This window comes from Carassius auratus, chromosome 7 (genome assembly GCF_003368295.1).
Source record: "Carassius auratus strain Wakin chromosome 7, ASM336829v1, whole genome shotgun sequence".
NCBI classification, from domain to species: domain Eukaryota; kingdom Metazoa; phylum Chordata; class Actinopteri; order Cypriniformes; family Cyprinidae; genus Carassius; species Carassius auratus.
In genome coordinates this window covers 10,665,382-10,679,688 of record NC_039249.1, presented here as the reverse complement: position 1 = coordinate 10,679,688, position 14,307 = coordinate 10,665,382, and positions in this window count along the sequence as shown.

Genomic DNA, 14,307 nt, shown 5'->3' with positions numbered 1-14,307 from the left:
ATAGTTCCAGTAGAGAGTTCACTGGTGTCTGTGTAGTGGTAGTGATGGATGAAACTTAACCAGAACTGATCGGCTAGAAATTGACACTACCTCCATCTCTGTCTGTCCATAAGTTCTGTAGCAGGATAAACTACAAATGGTAGTGAGCTCTCTGGCCGCACCATGAGCAGGTAATTTGGTGTGACAGGGTCGAGGTTAGCTACATTACTGGAAATGGTAATTGCTGTTAAGTATTCCCTCCACTGCGATGAACACTGTTTGGAGTACTTCCTCTGTTACGAATTGGGAGCTAACTGTGATGCGAAGGGCAGTCTTGACAGACTTAATTTCTCTTTCCCAAGCACCCCCAAAGTGTGGGGCTACAGGTGGATTTAAGTGGAATGCAATTTTCTGTTTAGCTTTGCATCTGGAAAGTGAGTGTCACAATGGCTTCTTGCAACTCTTTGTTCTCCATGGAAGTTAGTGCCATGGTCTAAATACAGCTCAGCAGGTGTGCCATGACGGGCTACAAATCTCCTCAAGGCCATTAGAAAAGAATCCATATAAATGGATGTAAGGAGATCTAGGTGAATACTTTGAGTTGTGAGACCAATTGAAAATTATTTTTTACATCCTCTGCCAATCTTGACTTGAAATGATCCAAAACACTCCATGCCTGTACTATAAAATGGAGGTTTGAGTAGTCTAGCTGGTGGGAGATCTGCCATTTTATGAATTTGCACAGATGTTGTTGATTACGGATAGCTTCCCACTATGCAGTTCAGAGATTCGGATCTGTAGGATTTACTACCTCTATGTTTACAACATGTGAATTCATCCACTTCTCCCGAGATACTTAAAAGTAAGTGGCTGGTAAACTGGGAATAGAATATGTAAACACTGAAGTTACTTACACGATGTGTATCTGATATGAATAAAACGTGTCGAATTATAATGGAAAGGATTATTACCTCTTTCATAGACATCAGTGTGTATTTTACAAACTCTAAATGTATTGTTTTTTAGTACTTATGTGGTTGAAAACACGTAAAAGTTGTGATATATGACAGCTCTGCCTCTGAGCGCTCCTGTCTCTGCCCCCAGCCCCCCTGTTCCAACGTCTATGCACGCTGTACAGAGACAGCGGATAAATTAGAAAGAAAGAAATGAGTGCGGGAGATAATGCGGCCGGTGGTAGTGCAGAATCTGACTTGGTGCCAAAACCTAAATCATCTTCCATAATTTGGAAGTATTTAGGATTCAGAAAAGACGATGCAAACAAGAGTGACGTGTTGTGCTGGTCGTGCTTAGCAAAAGAACACGTAGTCATATAGTATCGATAACAAGATATCAGGCATGAAAATCGAGATATGAAATTTTGTCCATATCGTTTAGCCCTAGTGCACACCCCTAGTTCCAAGTACTGTTGTGGTAAGTCAGTAATATCAGTTACAGCAACTTCTCTCATATGGCCACAGATGATTAATAAACGGATTTCCGGTGGCTGTATGAGGGGGTTGATAGGCTATGCTGATTCAAACTCAAGTAGGAATGATGGTCCTTGGCTACATCTATTGGGCATTGAAAGTTTGGAAAGAGTTTTACCTCTGGTTTGGTCATGAGCAGGATTACTACTTGAATCTACATATCGCCAGGTACATTCAGCGGTCAGCTCTTGAATTTCAGCTATCCTGGTACCAACAAACACCTTGAATCTGTATGATTCAGACTTGAGCCAGGCTAAAATGGTAGTGGGATCTGTCCATTGTGTCACTGTATTGAATTGGAGGGAGAGCTCAGTATGTAAGAGTTTGGCTATTTGGGCACCATTCAGGGCAGCACACAGCTCTAGTTGGGGAATGGTCAGACATCAGTTTGAGGCGACCTTGTTAGTAAAAAGCCTAACTGAAAAAGACCATTGTCATCCTCCATATGTAAAATAGGCAACAGATCCATACACTCACTTAAATGCGTTGCAAAAGATGTGACTCTGTTTGGTGTTGTGAGAATGATCAATACCTGAGGTTGTGACACAGCAGAGATACTTGCCAACGTAGGCAGTTCTGCTTCCCATTTGCTACAGGATCTCAAAAGTTCAGCAGATAGATTTGGATCATCCCAGTCTTGTTGCTTGTCCCATATCTCTGAACTAACTTGAGTTGCAAGTACTCTGTAAATGTGTCGAAGGGTACATTGGTCCAGGCTTGACAGGACGGGTATTATACCAAAGGACATCTGATTTGTAGTGCCACCTTAAACCTAGTGCAGATTCTTGCAAATTGGTACAATCTAGAGAGAGCCACAATTCTGTACTGGTAGATCTTGCTTTCTATAGGTGGTCTAGTGTAGCATCTATAAGTGCTGCAATTATAAATCAGAATATTGTACCAGTATCGGAAGGTTCTAGTTTGGCTCAAGGAGGAAAAGGCAAAGTTCAATGATACACAGAGTCAAGGCTGCAGTGCAATTGTGAATTGTATTACATATAGAACAACAAATATTTACAATATTTACACGTGCACATAAGAAGTATCCAGTTCAAATTGATTAATGAACATACAACAATTCAGTATTTGATAAAGCATAATAACAAAAAAAATGCATAAAGCCACAGCAGTTCACAACACACAGCCCTCAAGACAGGCAGAGTCCAAGGGGTCCATAATGAAACAGTTCATAAGCTCAGTATTGATGTATAGAGAATCCCCAAAAGGTGTGTGCAAATGTCTCTAAGGGTGTGTGTGCAGGTGTATCAATTAACAGCTGCAGCACCTCCTACCATGCCGATAGATGAATGCATCCCAAAGCATCAGTTTTTGGGCCTAGTGGCTCGCCATCAATGCACAGAACCTGGCCTGTACGAAACAGGACCAATTAATACATCACTCTGGTTCCAAGCATCTCAACTATTAATCACCATAATACAATAAAGTCATCATATCATAATCTCAATTAATTTGTTCCATGTACATTCTTCAAATTAAATACTGCATATAGCAATATAAATAGCTTAACAATCAACAAGAGTACTCCTATAAATAGACATCAATACATATCATCAAAATGCATTTCAGAATCAAAAAGGGTAGTTGACAACTTCATAATACAACAATAGTAAGCTTAATGTATAACTCAGTTAAATAGGCACTATATATATATATACATACACAGTCAGACTCAGTATAATTAAAGTACAGCCAGCGCCAGCACCGGCTATCCGATCCATATACACATACAATACACTATTAGCACCTTATAACAATGACAACTCACCAGTTCCTGTGTCATTAAGTCACTCAACAGCAGTCAAAAAGGTAAGGAAAATCTAAAAGGTTGACATACATAATTTAAACCAAGAGTTAAATTAATGAAATGTTTTACCGACTAAACGCCCACCTGCAGCAGCTCAACACACCAGCTCCCGCACACACACACCAAACAACAGCGTGCGGCCATATTTAAAGGGAAATGACGCAACCCTCGGTTTCAAGTCTCGCGACACCTCGCGAACACAGAGGGGAACCGCAAATAAGGAGAATACACCTGGCAAGATAGCTGGGTTGCACCCTCCCCCCCTAAATCATGCACGTCCCCGTTGCATATAAACTGCAACTATTATGGTCTAGGGATGGAGTCAGTTGCTGCAGCTTGACTAAGAGCCTCTGTATAAACATTAGCCAAACTATGAAAAAGGGTTTGCACGACTGAAATTAACGGGTTGCCCAATACTGCATATTGAAGTCGTTGAAGGGGTTGACGCTGCTGACCTGAACGCCTGGGTACTACATCAGATCCCACTATATCACTGGGGGCAGTAGCAGAACTATGAACATCAAAACCCACAATTGACTCAGATTGGACTGGCTCAAGATCTTCAGCCTCAGGTTCCAGAAGCACTTCAGCTTCAGGCACATTAACAATTATCTCTTCCACAAGACTTTCCAATTCTTCTCCTACAAGTAGCTCCATCTCTCTCATATTATCTTCCTCTACTGGGTAAGGCAAAATATTTCCAGGCTCTCCTAACTCCGCCTCTTCCACAGGAGTTCCTACCTCACAGCTTGACATAATTGGGTCTTCACCAATAATTGGCCAAGACTCTTCAGCTTCAGGTAAGTGGGTTTCAATTGAAACTGCAAGTGAAGGTCCTGTTGCAGGACTTTGTGGTAATGGTAAAACCGAAGCAATGTCACTTGGGGCTGTCAGTGAGGTAGACCCCACAATGTCATGGATCGTTGTATCATGTTCACCTCCACTCGCTCTTTCCACACTAAACTTCATTGGAATCTGGGGAAAACTCCCAAAGATAGTAAGTTCAGCATCCGCAGTATCCCCATCCTCAAAGAAATCAACTTGGTCAGTACGGTTGGGACTCTGGCTACGAGTATGGGGTTTTTGAGAAATAAGATCTTCTGAGAAATCCTCTGTAACCGAAGCTGATAAGAAGCCACAGGGCAAGAGCAGATCACGATGGAGCGTACGGGTAGGTCCCTCCCTAGTCTCTGGTCTCACAATGTAAACTGGAAGATCCCCTGCACGTTTTACAACCACATACACCTCTTGTTCCCACTTATCTTCGAGCTTATGTTTTCCTCGGATTCTAACATTCCGAACAAGGACTCGGTCCCTAACATCCAAGCTCGCAGGTTTTACACATTGATCGAACCGACTTTTGTTCCTTTTAGCTGACTTCTGAGCATTCTGGCATGTAAGCTTATAGCTCTCCTCGAGACGTGATCTTAAATCCTTCACATACTGGGAGTGCGAGGGAGATGAAGAGTTACATACTGGCAACTCGAAAGCCAAGTCAACTGGGAGTCGTGGGGATCGTCCAAACAGGAGTTCATAAGGTGTGAACCCGGTTACCTCATTCCGCGTACAGTTATATGCATGGACAAGAGGTTTAACGTACTCCCTCCAAATAGCCTTCTGCTTGTTCTCGAGAGTTCCCAGCATGTTTAACAGTGTCCGGTTAAAGCGCTCAACAGGGTTGCCCCTGGGATGGTATGGAGTGGTCCGAGTTTTCTTGAAGCCAGCTACATCGCAGAGCTCTTTAATCAGCTTAGACTCAAAGTCTGGACCTTGGTCAGAATGTAACCGTTCTGGAATGCCATAGCAAACCATAAAATCGTTCCACAGACACTTTGCCACAGTTTTAGCCTTCTGGTTTGCAGTTGGGATAGCGACTGCAAATTTAGTGAAGTGATCAGTAAGCACCAAGATGTTCTTAGTGTTGCTGCTGTCCGGCTCAAGCGTTAGAAAATCCACACATACTAATTCCAAAGGACGACTGGTTTGAATATTTACTAAAGGAGCTGCCTTATCAGGAGGAGTCTTACGTCTTATACAACGACCACAGGTCTTAATAAAGTTCTCAACATAAGTAGTCATTTTTGGCCAAAAGAATGGCTGTTGCACCAAATCCAGAGTTTGATCTATACCCATGTGCCCCATATCACTATGGAGATTCTTCAACACTACGGAACGCAACACTGGAGGCAGAACAAGCTGAAGGGTAAGTTTATCTTCGTCCTGTCTTCTCCTGTATAAATCTCCCTCTTCCAGCTCCAACTGATTCCACTCCCGTAACAACAATGGAAGCTCAGGAAGTTCCTCTCTGACAACGGAAGAAACCTTTTCCCCTGTCTCAAGCTGGTAAATGACTTCTCGAATTGCTGGGTCAGCACACTGCTCTTCTCTTAAGTCAGCATGGTTAAAGGAGAAATGACAGGAAGGCCATGTGACTCTTCCTCAGCAAAACAGTTAGGAATAATATTAGCATGGACAGAAAGAGACTCAACTAAGGTCACTTCAGATTGAGTATAATCAGCAGGATGGCATGATCTAACAAGGCTGCTCTGACATATAGCGACCACAATGTCGGGGTCAATTTCAACAGCTTCACCAGGGTCACACAGTTGCTCTGCTAGGCGGTTCACAAGGTCCCATTCTTCACAGCTTGAAGCCTTATCGGACACTTCATTGTAACGTCTAGACAGAGCATCGGCATCAAAGTTGTGTCTGCCAGCTCGATACTGCATCTTGAAGGAATAAGATGATAATGCAGCTAGCCACCGGTGACTTGTGGCATCCAATTTTGCTGAGGTCAAAACGTACGTAAGAGGATTGTTGTCTGTAACAACTGTAAAGTTAGCACCATAAAAATAATCATGGAATTTCTCTGTAACACTCCATTTTAAGGCCAGAAACTCAAGTTTGTGTGCCGGATATCGAGACTCACTCTGAGATAGGCCTCGGCTGGCATAAGCAATTACCCGGAGTTGATCATCCTGTTCTTGGTATAGAACGGCTCCCAATCCAATTATGCTAGCATCGGTGTGAAGGATGTAAGGCAACTTCGGATTGGCGAACCCAAGGACAGGAGCAGTTGTTAGCTTAGAAATTATGGTGTCAAAAGCAGCCTGGCAATCAAGCGTCCATCTCTTCCCAAAGGACTGCTTTGGATCCAAGAACTTTCCAGCAGGCCTTTTATCTTTGATAGACTGACGAAGGGGTGCATAGCCTCTCGTAAGGACATTAAGGGGTTTTACTATGGTGGCGTAATTTTTGATGAACCTCCGATAATATCCTGCAAATCCTAGAAAGGACCGTAGTTCTTTAAGATTTCGGGGGACTGGCCAGGATTTGAGAGCAGATATTTTTTCAGGATCCGTTTCAACCCCCTTCTCAGATAGAACATGTCCAAGGTAACGTACACTGGACTGGAAAATTTTTAATTTTTGAGGAGACAGCTTCAAGCCAAATTCCTTCAGGCGGGTAAGTACTCTGAATAGGCGCTTCTCATGCTCCTCTAAGGTGTCAGAGAAAATAATGATGTCATCTAGAAATACAAGGACTTCCTTGAGATTCAGGTCACCCATACACTTCTCCATAAGTCTCTGGAATGTACTTGGAGCATTCGTAACACCTTGCGGCATCCGATTCCATTCCCAGAACCCCAACGGTGTCACAAATGCAGTTTTAGCCTTATCAGCTTCACTCATTTGAATCTGGTAATATCCAGATTTTAGATCCAGAACTGTAAACCATCTGGAGCCCGTTAATGCTGAAAACGACTCTTCAAGGTTCGGCAGGGCATAGGCATCTTTCACAGTTTGTAAATTTAATTTACGATAGTCAATGCACAACCTAACATCACCATTCCGCTTCCGGACCACCACAATTGGGGAGGCAAATGATGACTCAGAATCTCGGATGATGTCAGCTTCAAGCAGATCCCGCAAATGGCTTCGAACAGCTTCAATGTCATGGGGATGGATCGGCCTAGCTCGAAGCTTGAAAGAAGTTTCATCATGGAGCTTGATATGGTGTTTTACCTGGTCTGTACAGCCGAAATCAAGATCATGGTGAGAAAACACTTCAGGCATTTGGTTGAGCTTAGATGTTACTCGCTCCTTCCATTCAGTTGGGATAACCGATTCACCAAAATTTAACTCCAAAGTGCTTCTTTGGGAACATTCTGGAACTAAAGGAGTGTTTACAGTGTGCTGAGCCAGGATGATAGGTGACAAACCAATATCAGCAATTACGGTCATTGGCGGAATAAGAATATCCGGTTCAGACTCGTTCATAACGAGAACAGGAACCTTATAGGGAGCATGAGTTGGGAATGTGATGACAACTCTGGACACATAGCCCACCAGGGAGGGAGGATACAGGATGTTCAATCACAGCCCATTGAACTGTAGTTGGACTGTCTATTCTGGCAGATCCTTCTAGAACAATGGTTTGACCAGAAGGGATCAGTACTGATGTCTGACTCAACTTCACGGATCCTACTCGACCCAGCTGGCTTTGTTGGTGCTTCAGTTGTAGGAGCTTTAAGACTGCACTGTACCCTTTAGCCGTATGTTGAAAATTAGAGATATCACTGCTGGTATATCGCTCATATAAAGGCTCCAGAGTATTCATGCCAATAAGTACCATTGAAAAACCCTCAGGATGACCATCGGGTACAATCAAGGCAAGAGTCTGTACATCAAATTCCTCTCCCAAGAACTCTTTATGAAAACCTATGGTCATCTCTACATACCCCAGGTATGGTACTGACTGACCGGCGGCACCTTCTACCTGGATTAAGTCGTAAAGTGGCTTCACAGGGTGATCGCTGAGACTCTGATTGTACAAAGAGACTGGAATTGTGGTGACCTGTGAACCTGTATCCAAAAGGCAAGGGTAGTTATGTCCAGCAATTTGAACAACTGCAGAACAATTTGAACCCACCAAACCCTTTGGAAGTTGTATGGTTACATTCTTTATCTTGGACTGTGACAATTCTGCACACTTGACAATCTTTTTTTTTCTTTGGACAGATTTGATCCCCTCCGGCCCCTGTCTGTCCCACAACAGGGACCGAACTTAGTTTAAATGAGCGAAATTGGAAGTGTTTTGTTGGTTGCTATTAAACTGTTTCTTTTTACGAGCAACCAGGGTAGAATTTGGTTCATTCTCACACTGGGGACGGATGTGACCATCCTCACCACACCGAAAGCAATAACCAGGTTTTGCTGGAGTAAGTTTCTGTCGTGTAGACCCGAGATATTGCTTCATTCGCTGAGCTTTTGCTGCCTCTCGGTCCTCTTCAGTGCGCAAGAGGAGCAGCAGTTCAGCAAAAGTGGGTGGGCATATCTTCTTTTGTTTTAGCTGGAGCTCAGCAATCAAAGAATTGTCCCAGCATCCACGACAAAACTGGTTCAACAAATGCCGATTTACTTCAGACCCTATGACTCCACCCCTTTTCATGGCAGAATTCAGGACAACCTGGAGCCGTTGGAGGTAGGCAGATGGTTTCTCGCCGGTATCCTGAAATGTATCCATGAATCTAGCAAACAGTTCGTCCCCATCTTGAACAGTATCATATGCAGAGTCAAGAGTGTCTAAATACTCTATAGGTAACGTGCTGGTACTCAATTGCTTTATCATGTCTGCTGCTGGAGGAAGGAGGCTCTCCACTATCCTTCTAGAGCGATGGAGGTCGGACACAGATGGATCCTTCAACAAATGTTCTACTCCCGACCGCCAGGTGTCATAGTCAGCCTCATGAGTGGGTCTGGGAACCCGACCTGAGAAAACTCTGAGCCTCTGATGTACTGCACTCTCCTCATTCTTCACAATGTGCTCTACTACGTAGCGCTGAACCTCAGGTGGATGGACATCAATGCTGGAAATTGAAGGTCTCATACCTGGCTGCCTAGGATTAACTGGGTCACTGCAGGGCTAAGTGACAGACCTGGGTGCGGCAGTGTCCACAAGGGGAACAGGACTGGCTGATGGAGACTGAGTTGATTGCTTCACTGATGGCTCTGGCAGCGTAGGCGACCCAGTTACTGATGGATCTTCCACATGAGGCGCAGGGCAGAGCTCAGAAACCGAAAGTCCAATCTGAGACATCGTTGTTTTGAGTTCTTCTGTGTAGTCAACCCCAGTTAATTTGGCTAAATTCTTCAAATCTGACTAATACAACATAGTTTTAACTTTAGCAAGGTGATCTGTACAAACAGAAGATAACTCCAAAATACAACATGTATGTGTCTTTTTAGACGAGACCCATGTGTATGGCAAAATGGGACGCAACGATTCCAAAGCTGCACCGGTAGTAAATTCAACCACAAGCACACCATCATACCCCGATTCGGTCTCAGAAATTTCCTCAATTTTATCGACTGACCCATATTTGCTTAAAAACTCAATAACTTCATTACTCCCTGGTTCAGTTATGCCCTCCAACAACACAGCATTGGGTATTTTAATACCACGCTTCAAAAACACATCCATTATTCTTACTGAACTGCAATATAATCCAAATAAATAACTCCAATGCACATTAAACTTACCAATTCCTCCTGGCTGGCTCGCCAAAGTTATGTAGCATCTATAAGTACTGCAATTATAAATCAGAATATTGTACCAGTATCAGAAGGTTCTAGTTTGGCTCAAGGAGGAAAAGGCAAAGTTCAATGATACACAGTCAAGGCTGCAGTGCAATTGTGAATTGTATTACATATAGAACAACAAATATTTACAATATTTACACGTGCACATAAGTATCCAGTTCAAATTGATTAATGAACATACAACAATTCAGTATTTGATAAAGCATAATAACAAAAAAATGCATAAAGCCACAGCAGTTCACATCACACAGCCCTCAAGACAGGCAGAGTCCAAGGGGTCCATAATGGAACAGTTCATAAGCTCAGTATTGATGTATAGAGAATCCCCAAAAGGTGTGTGCAAATGTCTCTAAGGGTGTGTGTGCAGGTGTATCAATTAACAGCTGCAGCACCTCCTACCATGCCGATAGATGAATGCATCCCAAAGCATCCGTTTTTGGGCCTAGTGGCTCGCCATCAATGCACAGAACCTGGCCTGTACGAAACAGGACCAATTAATACATCACTCTGGTTCCAAGCATCTCAACTATTAATCACCATAATGCAATAAAGTCGTCATATCATAATCTCAATTAATTTGTTCCATGTACATTCTTCAAATTAAATACTGCATATAGCAATATAAATAATTTAACAATCAACAAGAGTACTCTTATAAATAGACATCAATACATATCATCATAATGCATTTCAAAATCAAAAAGGGTAGTTGACAACTTCATAATACAACAATATTAAGCTTAATGTATAACTCAGTTAAATATATACATACTATATATATACATATACATACACAGTCAGACTCAGTATAATTAAAGTACAGCCAGCGCCAGCACCGGCTATCCGATCCATATACACATACAATACACTATTAGCACCGTATAACAATGACAACTCACCAGTTCCTGTGTCATTAAGTCACTCAACAGCAGTCAAAAAGGTAAGGGCAATCTAAAAGGTTGACATACATAATTTAAACCAAGAGTTAAATTAATGAAATGTTTTACCGACTAAACGCCCACCTGCAGCAGCTCAACACACCAGCTCCCGAACACACACACCAAACAACAGCGCGCGGCCATATTTAAAGGGAAATGACGCAACCCTCGGTTTCAGGTCTCGCGACACCTCGCAAAGTCCCGCGACACCCCGCGAACACAGAGGGGAACCGCAAATAAGGAGAATACACCTGGCAAGATAGCTGGGTTACACCAGCATATTTGGGTCATTACTTGCCCACTGGTGAAGTTCATAACCACCGCTGGCAAAACAGTAACAGAGTTGTGGAACATCCCTTTAATGTTGCCGCTTATTGCCGCTTATTGTTCACGAAAGCGTAGGAAGGCTGGTCCTGGCAGTGAATAGTCATTCAGGTTAAGGCCTTCAAAGTTAAATGATCAATTAAAAACCACTCTGTTTTTACCATTGTGCTGCACAAGGTGTAGTGAGGGATGAACCATGACTCGCTGTGTAAATGAAATGTTTCAGGTAGGAGTTTGACGACATAACCCAAGGTCTCAAATTTCTTCATCTCCTGTTGGTAGGTGACGCTTTGATTTGGGTCTTTCTCCAGGTTTTTCTCTTTTCTTAAGGTTACAAAGCACTCCCTCCATGGGAGCTTGAAGACTGAGCATATTCTTCTTACGCAAGAGAGGAGTGACATAGCGACACACGCCATCCATCACTACTCCGACAGTCTTTGACTGGAGCAAGTTAAGGGCTTCTTTGTCCTGCTTAGACAGAGTAATAGATTTCTCTGATCTGTCAGGAATCACGTCTGCTTGCCAGAGTCTCTCAACATTCTGGAACAACTCTGTCATGGAGGGATTAACTGCAATGTGCAGACACTGGTGGGAGGTGACATCTCTGAAGACTGTTGCTGGACCTTGTAAATACCAACCTGGTCATTTCCTGACTGCTGACGGACCTCCAGGTGGACCAAGTCATACTGGTTTGATAGGAGTGATAAGGTGAGGATGATCCACTCCGATCAGTAACAAGGGACAGGCTTTGTGTACAGGCTGTTATGGTAAGCCTCTGTCGGTAGGAGTCGTAATGTCACTGAAGTTCTGCAACAGTGTAAGTATGTTCAGTCAAGCTCAGTTGTTCTGAAGTGAAGGCTCCCATTGTGTTGTAGCTCCTGCCTGGCTGAGATGAAGTTAAAATCTGAAAGGACCCTGAGGCACCACAAAGCCTAGTAATGTCTTGCCTTATAGTTCACAAGGCTAAGTCCTTTGCCTGGTTTGTGAGTCCCAGCTTTCTGGCTGCCATTGGTAATAGCGTAGTTTATTCAAAACAATCATTAAGCACAGTGTAAGTATCTAGGCTCTGCCCCTGAATGCTTTAGAATGACTCTGACCACTTTCAGAAGTATGCTACTAAACACTTGAGGGCGATCTAGGCATAGCCTTTTGCTCGTTTAACTAACTAAACGGGTCCCTTAATTTACTGGCTTAATTGTTTACTTGATGGAGAATCTGGAGGTGTTTTCCATTACACAAATGGCAGAGTTTCTTAAGAGTGCACAAGAGCTCGATTGTTGCGTCCACACTTTCAGCATCTGTTATTATTCTTAATCCAATCACTTGGAATTTGGTTAGGGATTGGAATGTGGGGCACTGATTCGGGTAGTGTTCTTTATTGTCACAATATGGACAGAAGGCAGAGATCTTAACTAGACGCTTGTGAAATTTAGGAAAATGGTTCATTTGAGCCATGGAGGCTTGTTGTCTGTCTAGTCTTGGCTTTGGTCTCCCATTGATCCACTCAGGAATGGGCTATATCTTTCTGGGGCCACCAAAGCTCTCTGGATCTTGGAACCAAGACTTGAACTTCAGCCATTTTGTTAAGTCAAGGAGAGTTTATACTCCTCCTGGTTCATAACTCACGTGTCTGCGGAAGGATGCTCCTTGTTCTGGAGGGAGTTTAGACAAAAGTTGAGCCACATGAGATCCACAGTGCAATTCAACATCTCCTTCATCCCCTAATGTCATAAGGAATCCTACAAGGGCTTGTATCTGAAGAGCAAAACTGTAGCAAGGAGGAGGTTGTGAGGAGGTAAAAGAATCTCTCTTTCCTGTTGTTGGCTGTCTTGTGTCCTGAGTAACTCTGAGTAGCAACACTAACAGAGTAAATCAGAGCAGCTACATTATCTGGAACAAAGAAATTTGCATGAGGAGGAGCCGACTTCGAGATCCAGAAAAGCATGCAGGAGATGCTTATTAACCAAGTCTAAGGTCAGATCCTACACTTCAGCCCCAAGTATTAACCCCACTGCACTTTGGACATCAGGGAGTGATGATGAATGTGCAGTCCTGTGACGGTTGTGTTCTTCTCTCTTACTCCAATAATCTGTGGTAAGGTACCAGGGGTCCAGTGTCGAGCTTGATTATTCTAAAGAATCAGGTGAACCAACAAACTCTTCTCTTTGATCATGATGAATACTAGATGTACTCGGATGGGCCATAAAAAGATCTATGTAGTAATCATACTGTTGAATGTCATATGACCCATGTGGTTGATGGGTTGACTGTGGCAGGAGGACATTAGCTCTAGGCAGCCCAGCGTACTGCAATTCAAAATCTTATAAGTAGGTTGGCTGACAAACTACGTCTAGGGTGTGCTCCTTGAACTTGATTCTCTGCATTCAGGTCATCTAACATCATTAGACAAGTGTAGACGCAGCATCCAGCTCGAAGGTTCAAATTGTTTTGGAGTATTAGGTAAGGACTGACAGACAAACTTTGGCGTGGATTGCCGCAATGACAAGTAAACAAGCTTGTAACTCAAAGACCACAAAGCTGCATTTACTGGATATAAACAATTTACTTTCTAGTCATTAACTCGCTCACATAAGACCACTAATAAAGGCAAAGGAGAGATTAGCGCGGTGTAGGAGAGTTCACCGTTAGTTTCTTGCTGACAATGAGGCACTGACTGATATCATTCAATAAACTGCATTCTGATTGAATGAATCCTTCTTGAAACAGTATGTGACAGATCAGAGAGTAGAACAGATCTGAGGTGCTGAACGCAAACCTGACGTCATAAATATGCAAATTAATGTGATGTGTCAAAGTTATAGTTTCAGGCTCTGCTTGCATATTTGGAAATTAGGACAAAAGTATTGTAATTTTCCTACTGTAGCGTTACAAGATTATTTACCTGTGAAAATACTAACTTTTTTTTTCAGTGCAATAATATTACAATGTATGGCTATTATTGTCATAGGAATAATATACAATTATTTATTTTAATTTGCTTTGTGTTAGCACAGAGTTAATATTTCCCTTATCTTTGTGGTAGATGATGCTTACATGGGTATTTGCTTTATTTAATCACAAAGCTTTTGTATTTGTTTCCCTCAAGTATTGTTTTGGCTACTGCACTCATGGATTCTTTGACAACCCCTCCA